The sequence below is a fragment of the Eurosta solidaginis genome, chromosome 3 (assembly GCF_040869045.1).
Source record: "Eurosta solidaginis isolate ZX-2024a chromosome 3, ASM4086904v1, whole genome shotgun sequence".
NCBI classification, from domain to species: Eukaryota; Metazoa; Arthropoda; class Insecta; order Diptera; family Tephritidae; genus Eurosta; species Eurosta solidaginis.
The window spans coordinates 187652874-187669590 of NC_090321.1; the positions used below are offsets into that span (position 1 = coordinate 187652874).

At 35.6% G+C, this 16717-nt stretch overlaps 2 protein-coding genes across 2 annotated transcripts in view; both read right to left on the reverse strand.

Moving 5' to 3' along the window:
• Nucleotides 1-16717, reverse strand: part of sprt (PDZ domain-containing protein sprite) — a 63204-nt gene that overhangs the window by 26637 nt on the left and 19850 nt on the right. The gene's annotated exons all lie outside the window — the stretch shown is intronic.
• LOC137244788 (persulfide dioxygenase ETHE1, mitochondrial) overlaps nucleotides 1-16717 on the reverse strand; it is a 57261-nt gene that overhangs the window by 21115 nt on the left and 19429 nt on the right. The gene's annotated exons all lie outside the window — the stretch shown is intronic.

Below are 16717 nucleotides of genomic sequence, written 5' to 3' on the forward strand. Positions count from 1 at the left end.
TTTATTTTTTTGTTAACGCATTCAGCAAATTAAAAAAGTAAAAATGTGGTCGTGGTCCGCCTTTTTATTTTATTTGAATGGCTTAATTCTTTTTTGAAAAATTACAGTACGAGTAATTCCAGTGAGAGTATGTGCAGACATGAAAATTGTAGCCACTATCATGGGACTGTCTGACTTTTCATCTCGTATAACAGCTGTTATACTAAATTCATCAAAAAAGAATTCAACCCTTCAAATAAGGGAAAAGAGGAGACTACGACCACATTTTTACTTTTTTGATTTGCTGAACGCGTTAACAAAAACAAAAAAATAAAATATGGAAATGTAGAATTTCGAACTTCGAAAGCCGATATCTGTTTTTGGAGGCTAACTTCGAAAAACAGAGATAATACTTTTTATACTCAAGCCTCAATATCATAAAAAAAGTTGGTTTTGTTGTTGTTGTAGCAGTGCTTCGCCCCACCTAACGCCCGCCACCGATCACAAGTTGTCATCAATATCCTCTAACGGGAGTCCAAGGAAATTTGCTGTTTCAACAGGGGTGGACCATAAGGAAAGGTGTGTAAAGGCGTTGGTTCCACATTACAATTAAAGAGATGGTTGGTGTCATGTGGGGACACATTTCAAGCGGGGCATACATTTTGTGTGTCGGGGTTGATTCTGGATAGGTAAGAGTTTAACCTGTTACAGTATCCAGAACGAAGTTGAGCAAGAGTGACACGCGTTTCCCTGGGGAGTATGCGTTCCTCTTCCGCAAGTTTTGGATACTTTTCTTTGAGTACTGGCTTCACCGGGCAATTCCCGGCATAAAGGTCCGACGCCTGTTTGTGGAGTTCACCAAGGACCTGCTTGATTTTGTCGCATAGTGCTGTTAATGTGGCATATATCATACGCGCGATCTTTAAACAGTAAAAGATGTAACTGCTTTATATAGCTATTTATTGAAAAGTTTTATTAATTTTCACAAATACTGATTGGTTGTGTTGGTAAATTGCAGTTAACTCAAAAACTTTTATTTGAATGTTTGTTATTAAGGGTCCCACATTTCTGTTAAGCTATTGCTGTTATCAGATTTAGATTCGCCATAAAATTATATATAAAACAGGCTTTTGAGCCATAGGTTTTAAGTCAGTTTTAAACCTGGGCCTGTATTAAGTTTTACGATCAGTGACTGAAAACCATTTTTACTCACACAATAAGTATGCAAATGTCAAACTGTTTCTAAAAATTATATTGGGTTATGGATTTAACGAGTACGATTTGTCGCTAGTATACATTTCTCATTAATCCGATGCACCATTTCAGTGCTATTGTGATTTCAAAAATAGGTTTCGATTAGAGTTGGCAAATATCCGTGTACCTGTGATTTTGTCACAGCTACTGAAATATCACAGTGCACTTCAGCGACAGCTTACAAGGAATATTCTTGACTGATTACCTGTGACAGCATTTATTTCCCGTTACCAATCACAGACTCAAACATAGCTCTCATCACAGGAACAAATCGCTTCTATGCTATGAACCAATCCAATGAGCAAGTTACTTAAGCTGCGACTGAATAACAGTAGATGTCCCAAAAAATTACACAGAGTTTATTATTCGCAAAACAATCCGCAGGGGAAAATATAAAACTGAGGTAATTCTTTGTCACTATATGACACTGCTAATACGCGTCCAAAAATATCGACAGAGGTGTCAAAAGACGCATACTGACCTCGACAACAATAATCCGAAGGAGCTCCTTAAAAAAATATTAACGAAAACGCAGAAAACTGCCCCGGAGTGCTCCGAAACCGGTTTGGAGACAAAAACTATATCCGCGCAAAACACTTATGTTCACATTTTTTTTGTGGGTATCACAAAATTACAACAACCACATGAAAATTTTCAATTTCTTTCGCAAATATCTCTTGACAGACCCAAAAAAAAAAAAATATTTGCCGCCTTCCGGATTATTGATGTCGAGGTCAATACGCATCTTTTGACACCTATCTCCATATTTTTGGACGCGTATTAGCAGTGTCATGCTGTCGTATAGAATCACGAAAACTGATTCCTGTTGTGGTGGTATTAGTTTTTTTTTTTGTCAGTCACAGTCACGGTTAAAAGCCGCTGTGACTGAGAGGTCTAAATCACAGATAAAATTGTTCCTCCAAGGTCACGGGATCGGCTAAAGCTGCAGACATTGGTGCTTTATCGGTAACCGTATCGGTAACCTTATAACAGCTGATTCGACCAACCTTATGGGAATCAATGCAATCGATTATTGGTGCCGCTAAGGTCGTAAGGGTATCGTAGCCAACCAATTGGTTTTTGGTTTACCGTCGTAACCATAAACAGCTGATAACGTTAGGGGTACGACTACCGCGATACGACATACGGCACCAATGACTCCCGCTTAACATTAGTTTCGATCACGAATGTAAAACGTAATACGTGCCCAATGCAATCGCAAAACCAGCTTTGGCATCAGTCTTTCATCAGTTTTCATGTTTAAACTATACATTCGATTTCAAGGCCCAAAAATCTTTTACGAAATTTAAAAGAATAATAAAGAACAAGTAAGGAAGGTTAAGTTCGGGTGTAACCGAACATTACATACTCAGTTGAGAGCTATGGTGACACCATAAGGGAAGATAACCATGTACGAAAATGAACAGAGGGAAACCCTGGAATGTGTATCAAATGAAAGGCATTAAAGAGTATTTTATGAGGGAGTGGGCCATAGTTCTATAGGTGGACGCCATTTAGGGATATAGCCATAAAGGTGGATCAGGGTTGACTCTAGAATGCGTTTGTACGATATGGGTATCAAATGAAAGGTGTTAATGAGTATTTTAAAAGGGAGTAATCCCTAGTTCCATAGGTGGACGCCGTTTCAAGATATCGCCACAAAGGTGGACCAGGGGTGACCCTAGAATTTGTTTGTACAATATGGGCATCAAACGAATGGTGTTAATGAGTATTTTAAAAGGGAGTTGGCCTTAGTTCTATAGGTGGATGCCGTTTCGAAATATCGCCATAAAGGTGGACCAGGGGTGACTCTAGAATGTGTTCGTACGATATGGGTATCAAATTAAAGGTATTAATGAGGGTTTTAAAAGAGAGTGGTGGTTATTGTATAGGTGGTCGCCTTTTCGAGATATCGCCATAAAGGTGGACCAGGGGTGACTCTAGAATCCGTTTGTACGATATGGGTATCAAATGAAAGGTGCTAATGAGTATTTTAAAAGGGAGTAATCCTTAGTTCCATAGGTGGACGCCGTTTCGAGATAGCGCCATAAAGGTGGACCAGGGGTGAGCCTAGAATTTGTTTGTACAATACGGGTATCAAAAGAAAGGTGTTAATGAGTATTTTAAAAGGGAGTAATCCTTAGTTCCATAGGTGGACGCCGTTTCGAGATATCGCCATAAAGGTGGACCAGGGGTGACCCTAGAATTTGTTTCTACAATATGGGCATCAAACGAAAGTTGCTAATGCGTATTTTAAAAGGGAGTGGACCTTAGTTCTATAGGTGGAAGCCGTTTCGAAATATCGCCATAAAGGTGGACCAGGGGTGACACTAGAATATGTTTGTACGATATGGGTATCAAATTAAAGGTATTAATGAGGGGTTTAAAAGGGAGCGGTGGTTGTTATATAGGTGGTCGCATTTTCGAGATATCGCCATAAAGGTGGACCAGGGGTGACCCTAGAATTTGTTTTTACAATATGGGTATCAAAAGAAAGGTGTTAATGAGTATTTTAAAAGGGAGTAATCCTTAGTTCCATAGGTGGACGCCGTTTCGAGATATCGCCATAAAAGTGGACCAGGGGTGACCCTAGAATTTGTTTGTACAATATGGGTATCAAAAGAAAGGTGTTAATGAGTATTTTAAAAGGGAGTAATCCTTATTTCCATAGGTGGACGCCGTTTCGAGATATTGCCATAAAGGTGGAGCAGGGGTGACCCTAGAATTTGTTTGCACGATATGGGTATCAAATGAAAGGGGTTAATGAGCATTTTAAAAGGGAGTGGGGCTTAGTTCTATAGGTGGACTTTCGAGATATCGCCATAAAGGTGGACCAGGGGTGACTCTAGAATGAGTTTGTACGATATGGGTATCAAATTAAAGGTATTAATGAGAGTTTTAAAAGGGAGTGGTGTGAAGGCGTTTTCCAGATATCGACCAAAATGTGGACCAGGGTGACCCAGAACATCATTTGTTGGATACCGCTAATTTATTTATATATGTAATACCTGTCAAGATTTTAAGGGTTTTTTATTTCGCCCTGCAGAAATTTTCATTTTCTTCTACTTAATATGGTAGGTGTCACAACCATTTTATAAAGTTTTTTCTAAAGTTATATTTCGCGTCAATAAAACAATCCAATTACCTTACCATGTTTCATCCCTTTTTTCGTATTTGGTATAAATTATAGCATTTTTTCATTTTTCGTAATTTTCGATATCATATCATAGTCGGATTTCGTTCATTTTTCATACCAAGATAAAGTGAGTTCAAGTAAGCACGTTAACTAAGTTCATTAAAGATATGTCGATTTTTGCTCAAGTTATCGTGTTAACGGCCATGCGGAAGTACAGACGGACGACTGTGTATAAAAACTGGGCGTGGCATCAACCGATTTCGCCCATTTTCACAGAAAACAGTTAATGTCATAAAATCTATGCCCCTACCAAATTTCAAAAGGATTGGTTAATTTTTTTTCGACTTATGGCGTTAAAAGTATCCTAGACAAATTAAATGAAAAAGGGCGGAGCCACGCCCATTTTGAAATTTTCTTTTATTTTTGTATTTTGTTGCACCATATTATTGCTGGAGTTGAATGTTGACATAATTTACTTATATACTGTAAAGATATTAAATTTTTTGTTAAAATTTTACTTTAAAAAAATTTTTTTTAAAAGTGGGCGTGGTCCTTCTCCGATTTTGCTAATTTCTATTAAGCGGACATATAGTAATAGGAGTAACGTTCTTGCCAAATTTTGTCATGATATCTTCAACGATTGCCAAATTACAGCTTGCAAAATTTTTAAATTACCTTCCTTTAAAAGTGGGCGGTACCACGCCCATTGTCCAAAATTTTACTAATTTTCTATTCCGCGTCATAAGTTCAACTCATCTACCAAGTTTCGTCGCTTTAGCTGTCTTTTGTAATGAATTATCGCACTTTTTCGGTTTTTCGAAATTTTCGATATCGAAAAAGTGGGCGTGGTTATAGTCTGATATCGTTCATTTTAAATAGCGATCTGAGATGAGTGCTTAGGAACCTACATACCAAATTTCATCAAGATACCTCAAAATTTACTCAAGTTATCGTGTTAACGGACGGACGGACGGACGGCATGGCTCAATCAAATTTTTTTTCGATCCTGATTATTTTGATATATGGAAGTCTATATCTATCTCGATTCCTTTATATATGTACAACCAACCGTTATCCAATCAAACTTAATATACTCTGTGAGCTCTGCTCAACTGAGTATAAAAAAGAGAACAATTTTTGCTTTAAAATAAATTTATAATCAGTTGAATTGTTGTAATTTCGATAAACCAAGCCTTTAGCCTTAAACATTGTATTTTGTGGAACTCTCGCTTATATTGTAAACCAATTCTGTGTAAACGAACTTCAATTATGACTTTTAAATCAGATGAAGAACAATATATTGAGATACAAAAAATGTCTCATGAAGACAGCGTGTTAGAATTTTTTATAGCAACACAAAGCTCCTATAAAAGCTTTCCCAAGCTTCATTCACTCAATTGCGTTATATTGTTTTCATGGCGAAACCATACAAGGTGGCAGCACGGTGACATATCTACAAACATAACTAAAAGTTCCATGTACTTTGTTTTTCGAAATCGATGGACTAATCTCAAAATCGTACTGCGCCGGAAGTTGAAGTGTCATATAATATTAAAAAACGTGGTTCCGACAAGATTGTTTCCCACAGTCATTGTAAGTTTACCAGTGGCGAATTTTTGAAAATAAAGCTGTCATCACCTTTTAAATCGCTATTCGATTACTTAAATTATTTTCAAAAATTTTTGTAGACGACTGGTACATTGCATTATTTACATAGTTTAAAATGTTTGCCTAACTGGCTGATCATAATAACCGTATAAACTAGATTTCAAAAATGAAAACGAATATAGTCTCTTTGTGTAGACACATTTAAAAGAAAAATTGATTTGAAACTTTACATTATGCGTTTGCCCATAACCATTATATAATCAAAGTTATAATACCCTTTTGTAAGAGTACACGCTGCTTATAAAAACTGCCTAGACTCTGACCAGAATATCATTTATGTAGGCCAATCAACTCAGAGTTAAACCTCCTTATACATAAAAATTACAAAAGGCTCTGGCGACCGCAAGTCCCTCATGGCATTAGGGGGTGGTGGCGGGATGGCCAATAATGTACAATGTGGTCATATTAAATCATTCCTGAGATGGCCGGGCTTGTACCTTAATGGTGCTTGTTACTGAAACGTACCGGATCTATATCTGGCAAAGGACAATCAACATCTATAACACTCCTCAAAAACATCGGGGCGTGTCTTTATCGCTACAACAACAAAAAAACGATTCAAACTAAATTTCTATATTACCATAGAAGCCGTCTACAAATCTTGAAACTCTACGAATATGTGAATGATGACCAGACGATTGAATCCATTACAAATTAACATCTCATTAACACTTAATACAAGATCTTAATTATGTCAACCAAATTAACACTGGGCGAGCAGTGTTGCTCAAAATTTGGTACATTGCTCCCGACAATGGTTTTGTGACAGTATACGTTTATATCCGTTTGAAAATAGATAGAAATAAGTAAGTGCAAAGTTTTGAAAGAAATATTCTTTTGAAATATAATTTTAAGGTATTTTGCCAAGGTCCTGCTCATTCCATTTCGTTGGAATATCCATAATAATCTTGAATTTGCTATTTTGGTAGAGCAAAAACTATTTGTCCAACTGGTTTAAAACTTTCAATATACTTGATTGCGTATTCATAAAAATATAATAGGTTTATTATAGGGAAAATTTCTATGGAAATGTTATTCTGAGAAGCTTAATTAGCTATCTATATAGAGGTTAAAAAGCGGTGGAAATAGTCACTAAGTGCAATGAATTTACGCAATCACTTTGCGGTCCTGTTTGTAGTGTTGGGCTGTCTTTCGCCCTAATAGTATAGGACAAAAGACAGCCCAACACTACAAGCAGGAGCGCAAAATGATTGCGTAAATTCATTGTACTTAGTGACTATTTCCACCGCTTTTTATGTATAAAGTGAATCAAGCTAAATTTTGTGGGCGCTATTTATACATATTCGGTCATGCGAATATAAAATAAGCAAAAGCTTTTTTTCGAGACTTCACGTGTTTAACACAATAAATAACAATGTTTCTTATTTAATTTAAAGCTATACAAAAACAATCTTTTTGTTTTTTTATTTACTCGGCCCATTATAGCTTGTGGAAATTTTCGGTTGAAAGTGTTTGCCAAATTTTAACCCTCTCTAGATAGAAAATACAAAAGCTAATTAAGCTTCTCAGAATAACATTTCCATAGAAATTTTCCCTATAATAAACCTATTATATTTTTGTGAATACGCAATCAAGTATATTGAAAGTTTTAAACCAGTTGAACAAATAGTTTTTGCTCTACCAAAATAGCAAATTCAAGATTATTATGGATATTCCAACGAAATGGAATGAGCAGGACCTTGGCAAAATACTCTAAAACTTTATTTCAAAATAATATTTCTTTCAAAACTTTGCACTTACTTATTTCTATCTATTTTCATACGGATATAAATGTATACTGTCACAAAACCATTGTCGGGAGCAGTGCACTAAATTTTGAGGAAAACTCCTTGCCCATTGTTAATTGGGCTGACATAATCAAGATCTTGTGTTAAGTATTAATGAGATGTTAATTTTTAATGTATTTAATCGTCATCATTTACATATTCATAAAATTTAATGATTTTTAGACGGCTTCTATGGTAATATAGAAATTGAGTTTCAATCGTTTTGGTTGTTGTTGTAGCGATAAAGACGCTCCCCGATGGTTTAGAGGACTGTTATCGATGTTGACTGTCCTTTGCCGGATATAGATCCGGTACGTTCCAGTAAAAAGCACCATTAAGGTAGAAGCCCGACCATCTCGGGAATGATTTAACATGACCACATACCACATCGAACCTTCTAGGGCATCCCGGCCCACCCCCTAGTTCCATGAGGAACTTGCGGTCCTCAGATCCTCGAATGTTAAGAAACAGGATTCGCCACGTGTAGGTAAGGTTGACAATTGGATTGGAGAAGATATAAATTGCGTTGGCAACCCTTTGCCCTTCACAACCCCTTTAATCATTTGGGTATTTTAGTCGCCTCGCATACCTGCCGCTCGTATATTCTAAGCCCCCTAACCCGCTGGAGGGAAAACAACCCAACTATTCATTACCCAAAATCTTATTATTTATATAAGTTTTGGATGTTTTTGCTGGAGAATGTGGTGGGACCGCACATCCTGCGGTAAAAGTATCTTACTAATTATACCTTCAATTAAAATGAAATTGTATATTAATTTCGTCGCGAATCCCAAAATGGTAAGTCCTTAAAGGAAAATAGATAGACCTACCATTAAGTATACCGAAATAATCAGGATGAAGAGCTGAGTTGATTTAGCCATGTCCGTCTGTCTGTTTGTATGCAAACTAGTCTCTCCATTTTTGAGATATCGTGATAAAATTTGGTGAACGGGTGTATTTAGGTGTCCGATTAGACATTTGTCGGAACCGGCCGGATCATAGCATATATCCTCCATACAACCGATTTTTCAGATAAGAAACTTTTCGCAATTTCCGCCCCATTTTAACAGCTTGAAGCTTAAAATTTCACCAAATGCTTACGTATATAGCATATATTGTTGTCCGAAAAAATCATAGGGATCGGTGGTATATATATTATATACCCCATATAAACTGTAATTTGTGCCCCTTTTTTACTGCTTGAAGCTTAAAATTTCACCAAATGCTTACGTTTACTTTATATATTGTTGAAATACGTGATTCATGCTCACATGCAGACCATAAAAATCGTGAAACTTTGCATCCTCACAAAAAGTACCTACCTATTTTTTTATTTTATATTTATTTTAAAAATCGCTTAGGTGTGTACATCTGTTCCCTATATATCTTGTATGTTATACAGCCGATTATTTGGAGGTTACGAATGGGATAAGATTATTGTTCAGCCCCATTCATGAAAGGTATGAAGTCTTCGGCATAGCCGAAGACAGTCCCGTCCTTACTTGTTTTTAATTAAACTTTATTCACCTTATTTATATATTATTTATATATAAAAAAAAGATTAAACTCATGTATTGAAATGATATTTTAAAAAGCTTTATACACCTTTTGTAATTTTTATGTATAAGTAGGTTTAACTCCGAGTTCATTGACCTACATAAATGATAAATTTTAAAAGTTATCAATTTATTAAGGGCATATTTGTCGTAGTTTCCCGGCTGTTTTAGCTTAATATAACATTGAGATTAGCCACGTGTCGGTTGTTTCCAAAATTTTTCCTGAAAAGTGTTTCATGAGATGTATACTCTGAGTCGCGCAAGCTTGATGCCGTCATTTTTGACAGCTGCTATACTCTATTCTGTACTGAACTCTTCTGCACTTATTTTGGGTTCGATTATGGTGCAACAAACCAGACAGGTGAAGTCAATATTTCAAAATGAAGTCGCATTTGACAATACTCGCGTTCATATATTTAAGTGTTCCTTCTTGACTCGTCTGCAGCATTAATTTTTTCAGTATCATGAAAATACTATATTAAAACCCTTTTGAAATATTAGCTGTGTTTTTTTTACATGTATATACATATGTCCTTATACTTTATATGGACTGCTAAGTGCATCACATTTTCTACACTTATAAAATTGTTGGTCAAAAATTAATACTGCTAAATTTTATTATGCATTATACTCAATTGCTACTGATATGTGCTTTTCATCTTATCTCCAACTTCTATTACCGAAAAGTGTGTTTGTGCACGATTGATCGCAACCGATACAGCTGAAGATTATACCTATGACCAACAGAGGTGCGTATCTCCGCTATTTAGCACAACCCGTTTTGTAGCAAGTCCTAACCTGATTTGATTGAATTTGGCTTGTATGCACTTTTGAGATCGTTGACAACGAATGAAAATCCGACTTTGAATTAGTCCAGGGAAAATTCCTAAAACCAAAAACTTGCAATTCTAATTGTACTCATGTAAGTAAGTTATGTTGGCATTTGTGAAAACTAATATCGAAACTTTAAATATTTTAATGGCGCTTGAACTTGAGCAATTATATACTGACATACAAATGTATGTATCTACATTCTACATGTCTATTTTGCTAATTACTTAATACAATAGTTCATGTGTTTACATTTGCCTTAAATAAATTTTAAATAAACAACAAGTCTCTATGAGGATGTGACTGTAATTATGAATACATGATTGCACAGCCCTTGAATCAAGTGTGGTTGTATTGCCACTGATATGTATGCATGTATGTACGTATATTCACTAGGCTGGCCCTCATTTGGAACAATTGTTGGGACCCACAGTCCCAAAGCCAAGTAATTTGTGGAAGAGCTTTAGACAAAAAGAGGGTAAATTTAGAAGGGCATAAAGATTTTCACAAAGCAGAGAAACGATACAGAAGACAGATAACTCAATATTTCACAGCGCATAGATTGCCTTCGAAATGTATTTCTAAGCTCAAGCGGTTCACAAAATTATTTTTCTTTTGTGTTAAAAAAAAATATGTATGTATATATATAATAGACTTTAGGCCGAGCTCTTATTTCAAATTTAGGTGAATTTTAAATTTAACCCACACAAAAAAAAAGACCTGACCACAGTTTTTGTAATGACTATAGATGGCGGCCGGTATGATGCTAGTGTGCTCCGCCTACCACACCGAATGCCCTGGGTTCACACCCTGGGCAAAGCAACATCAAAATTTTAGAAGTAAGGTTTTTTCAATTAAAAGAAAATTTTTCTAAGCGGGGTCGCCTCTCGGCAGTGTTTGGCAAGCACTCCGAGTGTAATTCTGCCATGAAAAGCTCTCAGTGAAAACACATCTGCCTCGCAGATGCCGTTCAGAGTCGGCATAAAACAAGTAGGTCCCGTCGCGCCAATTTGTAGGAAAAATTAAAAATGAGCACGACGCAAATTGGAAGAGAAGCTCGGCCTAAAATCTCATCGGAGGTGATCGCGCCTTACATTTATTTATTTTTTTTATAGATTTCTATTGTACTGGGATAAAGATTTTTTGTGGAAAACAATTTTTGTTTTACTCCACTGAACTTGAGCACCTGAAATAAAACCAGATATACATAACTACAAAAAGGTCGCAAAAATCAAAGATTTCTTTGATTTCTAAGGACCACTCTAATGCACATGTAGCATATTTGTATGTGAACACCCGCAAAATTTTCCAAATTATTTTAATATGTGTGGGATATGTCCATTAAAAAGATATTCGATTAGATCAATATTTACTCTGTATATATGTGAAATGCGTACGCACACGCTTCTATTGTAAACAGATTTTGCATAGGGGCTAAATTTTAGATTGCGCTTTCAAGGTTAAAAATATTAAACTATGAAACACTGTGCGACACCCCTTCAACGGCTCTGATCAGGACCAAAATGTGTGTATAATTCGCCCAATATAATAATCTAGATTTGGGCACTACCAATTAAAAAATAATAATTTTTTTTTTAAGTTAAACGGTTTTATTGAAAACAATACTTACATGAAGTAATAATAATACTAAAAGCTAGAAAATAATTAGGTAGGTCCTAGGTACTAGTCATCACACTCCTCATCTCTCTAGGACGTTGCTCAGACAATTAAATAAAAGCGTTGGGCGCGTGAAATTTCTAAAAATGTGAGGCGTAGTATAACCTGATTAAGGTTCAGTTGGTCTTACATATGACTATCAATAGAAATTTGGCGCGTCCAACGCTTTTATTTAATTGTCTGATCAACGCCCTAGATTGGTGAGGAGTGTGATGACTACTACCTAGGACCTACCTTATTATTTTCTTGCTTTTAGTATAATTATTACTTCATATAAGTATTGTTTTCAATAAAAACGTTTGACTAAAAATTTTTTTTAAATTATTTTATTTTCAAGTTTTTAGTCTTTATTTAATTGCCTATTATTTCTCATTCTATTTAGTTCATTTAGTGATTTATTATTACAAGGACTCTTTCCTAACAATTTGTTACAATCTAAGTCCTCAATACATAATCCTTCCAAAGATTTTACTCGACTTTGCGCCACGTATGCTTGTCCCTCCTCCAACTACAAAATATTGTGATGTCATATCTACCGGACTGTTTGTATGCAGATAATATTTATTCCAAATATGGACCAAATCGGACCACAAATACGATTTTTTGAATATCCCGATCTTTGCGCCACCTAGCGGCGATTTTCTCATAGGTCGCATTCTATTCTTGTGTGTATTATGCGTTCCAAATATGAGCCAAATCGGACCACAAATACGATTTTTTTGAATATCCCGATCTTTGCGCCACCTAGCGGCGATTTTTTTCATAGGTCGCATTCTATTCTTGTGTGTATTATGTGTTCCAAATACGAGCCAAATCGGATAACAAATACGATTTTTGGAAAATCTCGATCCTTGCGCCACCTAGCGGCAATTTTTTTCATAGGTCGCTTTCTATTCTTGTATGTATTATGTGTTTAAAATATGAGCCAAATCGGACCACAAATAAGATTTTTATGAATATCTCGATCCTTGCGCCACCTAGCGGCGATTTTTTTCATAGGTCGGTTTCTATTCTTGTATGTATTATGTGTTCCAAATATGAGCCAAATCGGACCACAAACACGATTTTTGTGAATATCTCGATCCTTGCGCCACCTAGCGGCAATTTTTTACGTAGGTCGCTTTCTATTCTTGTATGTATTAGGTGTTTCAAATATGAGCCAAATCGGACCACAAATAAGATTTTTATGAATATCTCGATCCTTGCGCCACCTAGCGGCGATTTTTTTCATAGGTCGCTTTCTATTCTTGTATGTATTATCTGTTCCAAATATGAGCCAAATCGGACCTCAAACACCATTTTTGTGAATATCTTGATCCTTGCGCCACCTAGCGGAGATTTTTTTCACAGGTCACTTTCTATACTTGTATGTATTATGTGTTCCAAACATGAGCCAAATCGGACCACAAATGTGACTTTGTGAATATCTCGATCCTTGCGCCACCTAGCGGCGATTTTTTCTTATTATTGCATTGTCATCGGGTTCTGTACTATATTCCAAGTTTCAAGCTTGCAGGTTATCGGGCACTTACCTAAATTTCAATTACAAAATTCGTGCCAGCCAGCCAACAAACCAGCCTGTCAAGTCAAGCTAAATAAAACCGTTTAAAAAAGTGTAATTTTTTGAGTTTCCAACGGAACCAAATTTTATATTTGATATATTCGTCTTCAGCTTTACCTTTTGAAGGCTTGAGACTGGAAAAATCTATAATTTGATTTATAAGGACCAGCCTATTTTGTTTTTCAAGTTTCTCCGATATCTGTGGTATACTTTTGCGTTATGCACTTGTATGCACATTTATTTAATCTTACACCATACCAATGGCGTAATTATTGAACTATTTCATATCTAATCTACTTTTGCAGTACTCGAATATTTTGTTGATTAATTTTGATAAGCTTTCTCAATCTTGCACAGAAAGTTTTATGCGGAGAAACAATTGAATTTAGAATAGGCGATTAAAGTCAAATCTGATTTGTTGGATACATATTAAACGAGTTTCTAACACTGTGTAACAAAAATGAAATAAAAGAACGACTTTCAAAATTTACAATAACAACTTATGACTTTTTTGTGTCACGGGTAGGGCGCAGCTAGTACTGTTCAATACAAATAATATGTGGAAAATGGAATGAAAAATCTTTTAACGGCTTTATCAAATTAAACTATTTAATTTCAAATATTAAATTTAATATTTTTGGGTTCGTTAAGCTTTGGAACGGCACTGTATCTAAATGAAAGAGTAGGTAGTACTTAGTTTATTAGATCACTTAACTTTTCTTGAATTAATTTTGAGCCCGATTATAATCAATATAATTTTTTTTCTATTTTATATAAGTATAATTATAAACGCATTTGATGTCAAATAATAAAAAAAAATTTTAAGTTGAACGGTTTTATTGAAAACAATACTTACATACATGAAGTAATAATAATAATAAAAATTAGGTAGCTCCTAGGTACTTGTCATCGCACCCCTCATCAATTTGGGGCGTTGATCAGACAATTAAATAAAAGCGTTGGGCGCGTGAAATTTCTAAAAATGTGAGGCGTAGCATAAACTTATTAAGGTTCAGTTGGTCTTACATATGACTATCAATAGAAATTTGACGCGTCCAACGCTTTTATTTAATTGTCTGATCAGCGACCTAGATTGATGAGGAGTGTGATGACAAATACCTAGGACCTACCTAACTATTCTCTAGCTTTTAGTATTATTATTTCTTCATGTAAATAGTGTTTTCAATACAACCGTTTAACTTAAAAATTTGTTTTAATTATTTTATTTTCAAATTTTTAGCCTTTATTTAATTGCCTATTATTTCTCATTCTTTATAGTTCATTTAGTGACTCATTATTACAAGGACTCTTTCTTGATAATTTGTGACAATCTAAGTCCTCAATACATAATCCTTCCAAAGACTTTACTCTACTCTGCGCCACGTATGCTTGTCCCTCCTCGTACTCCAAAATATTTTGATGTCTCTTCTACCGGACTGTATGTAATACTTGTTCAAATATGAGCCAAACCGGACACCATAGGACGCTTTCTATTCATGTTTGTATTATGTGTTCCAAATATGGACCAAATCGGACCACAAATATGATTTTTTGAAATATTTCGATCCATGCACTACCTATCGGAGTTTTTTCTTATTATTGCATTGTTTCAAGCTTGTAGCTTATCGGGAATTTAAATAAATTTCAATTACAAAATTCGTGCCGACCGGCCGGCCTGTTAAGTCAAGGTAAATAAAACCGTTTAAAAAGGAAATTAGATGTGCTTTAGTAAAATTTTAATTAGAAGTAATTTTCAGTTGTATGCCAACGTTCATAATATCATGGTTACTCCGTTGCAAAGTTGCTATAGTACAGTGTTTTTGTATTATGGGCTGGTACAGATGAACAGAATATGTAAATTTCAGTGTCACAATGTAAATTGAGGGGATGTGGGGAATAATGGTATAAGTCGAGTTACACCTTTTTTCCATAAATCAACTAAATAAAAAGAGCACGATTACATTACCATATTATTGATATTTAACAAAGATATTAGCTTCATTTATGAAAAAACGGTATAACTCTCTAATAAAATTTTGCAATAGTGAAGCATCGAAATGGTATGAAAATATATTCAATGTCGTAGACCAGAAAGAACTGAAAAATAAAAGAATTGAAGCGGTTTCAAAAACGACTAAGCAGACAGAGAACTCCATTGTTTAAAATAGAAAAAGTTTAAAAATGATAAAAGTAGTAAAAATAAGATTGCTAAAAATAACAAAAGGAAATAACAAATAGTTATAAGCACATCTAAATAATAGAATATAATGTATTTAACAATGGTTATTAATGTATGTACTATTTTGTTTAATAAACTATCTCAATCAAAATATTTGATATTCGATCTATGGAATAACGGTATAACTAAAAAAAAAGAAGTCATTCATTTTCTAATAAAATTATGTATATATAAAATTTGTTACTTATCAAAGAATCTTACTTACTTACTTAATTGGTGCTTAACCGTCTAAACGGTTATGGCCGTCCAACAAGACGCGCCAGTCGCTCCTTCGCTCCGCCAACCGGCGCCAATTGGTCACACCAAGGGAGTTTAAATCGTTTTCCACCTGGTCCTTCCAACGGAGTGGGGGCCGCCCTCTACCTCTGCTTCCATAGGCGGGTTCCGATAGAAACACTTTCTTGGCCGGAGCATCATCATTCATTCGCATAACATGGCTTAGCCAGCGCAGCGGGTGCGTTTTAATTCGCTGGACTATGTTGATGTCTGCATATAGCTCGTACAGCTCATCATTAAATCTTCTTCGGTACTCGCCATCGCCAACGCGTAGAGGTCCATAAATCTTTCGAAGAACTTTTCTCTCGAACACTCCCAAAGCCGCTTCATCTGCTGTTGTCATGGTCCATGCTTCTGCCCCATATAGCAGGACGGGTACGATAAGTGACTTGTAGAGTATGATTTTCGTTCGCCGAGAGAGGACTTTACTTTTCAATTGCCTACCTAGTCCAAAGTAGCATTTATTGGCAAGATTGATTCTTCGCTGGATTTCAGTGCTGATGTTGTTGCTAGTATTGATGCTGGTTCCCAAATAAACGAAGTCTTTTACTATTTCGAAGTTATGGCTGCCAACAGTAGCGTGGTTGCCAAGGCGCGTATGCGCTGACTCTTTGGTCGATGACAGCAGGTACTTCGTTTTGTCCTCATTCACCATCAAACCCATCTTTACCGCTTCTTTTTCCAGTTTGGAGTAAGGAGAACTAACAGCGCGGGTGTTTAGGCCGATGATATCAATGTCATCAGCATATGCCA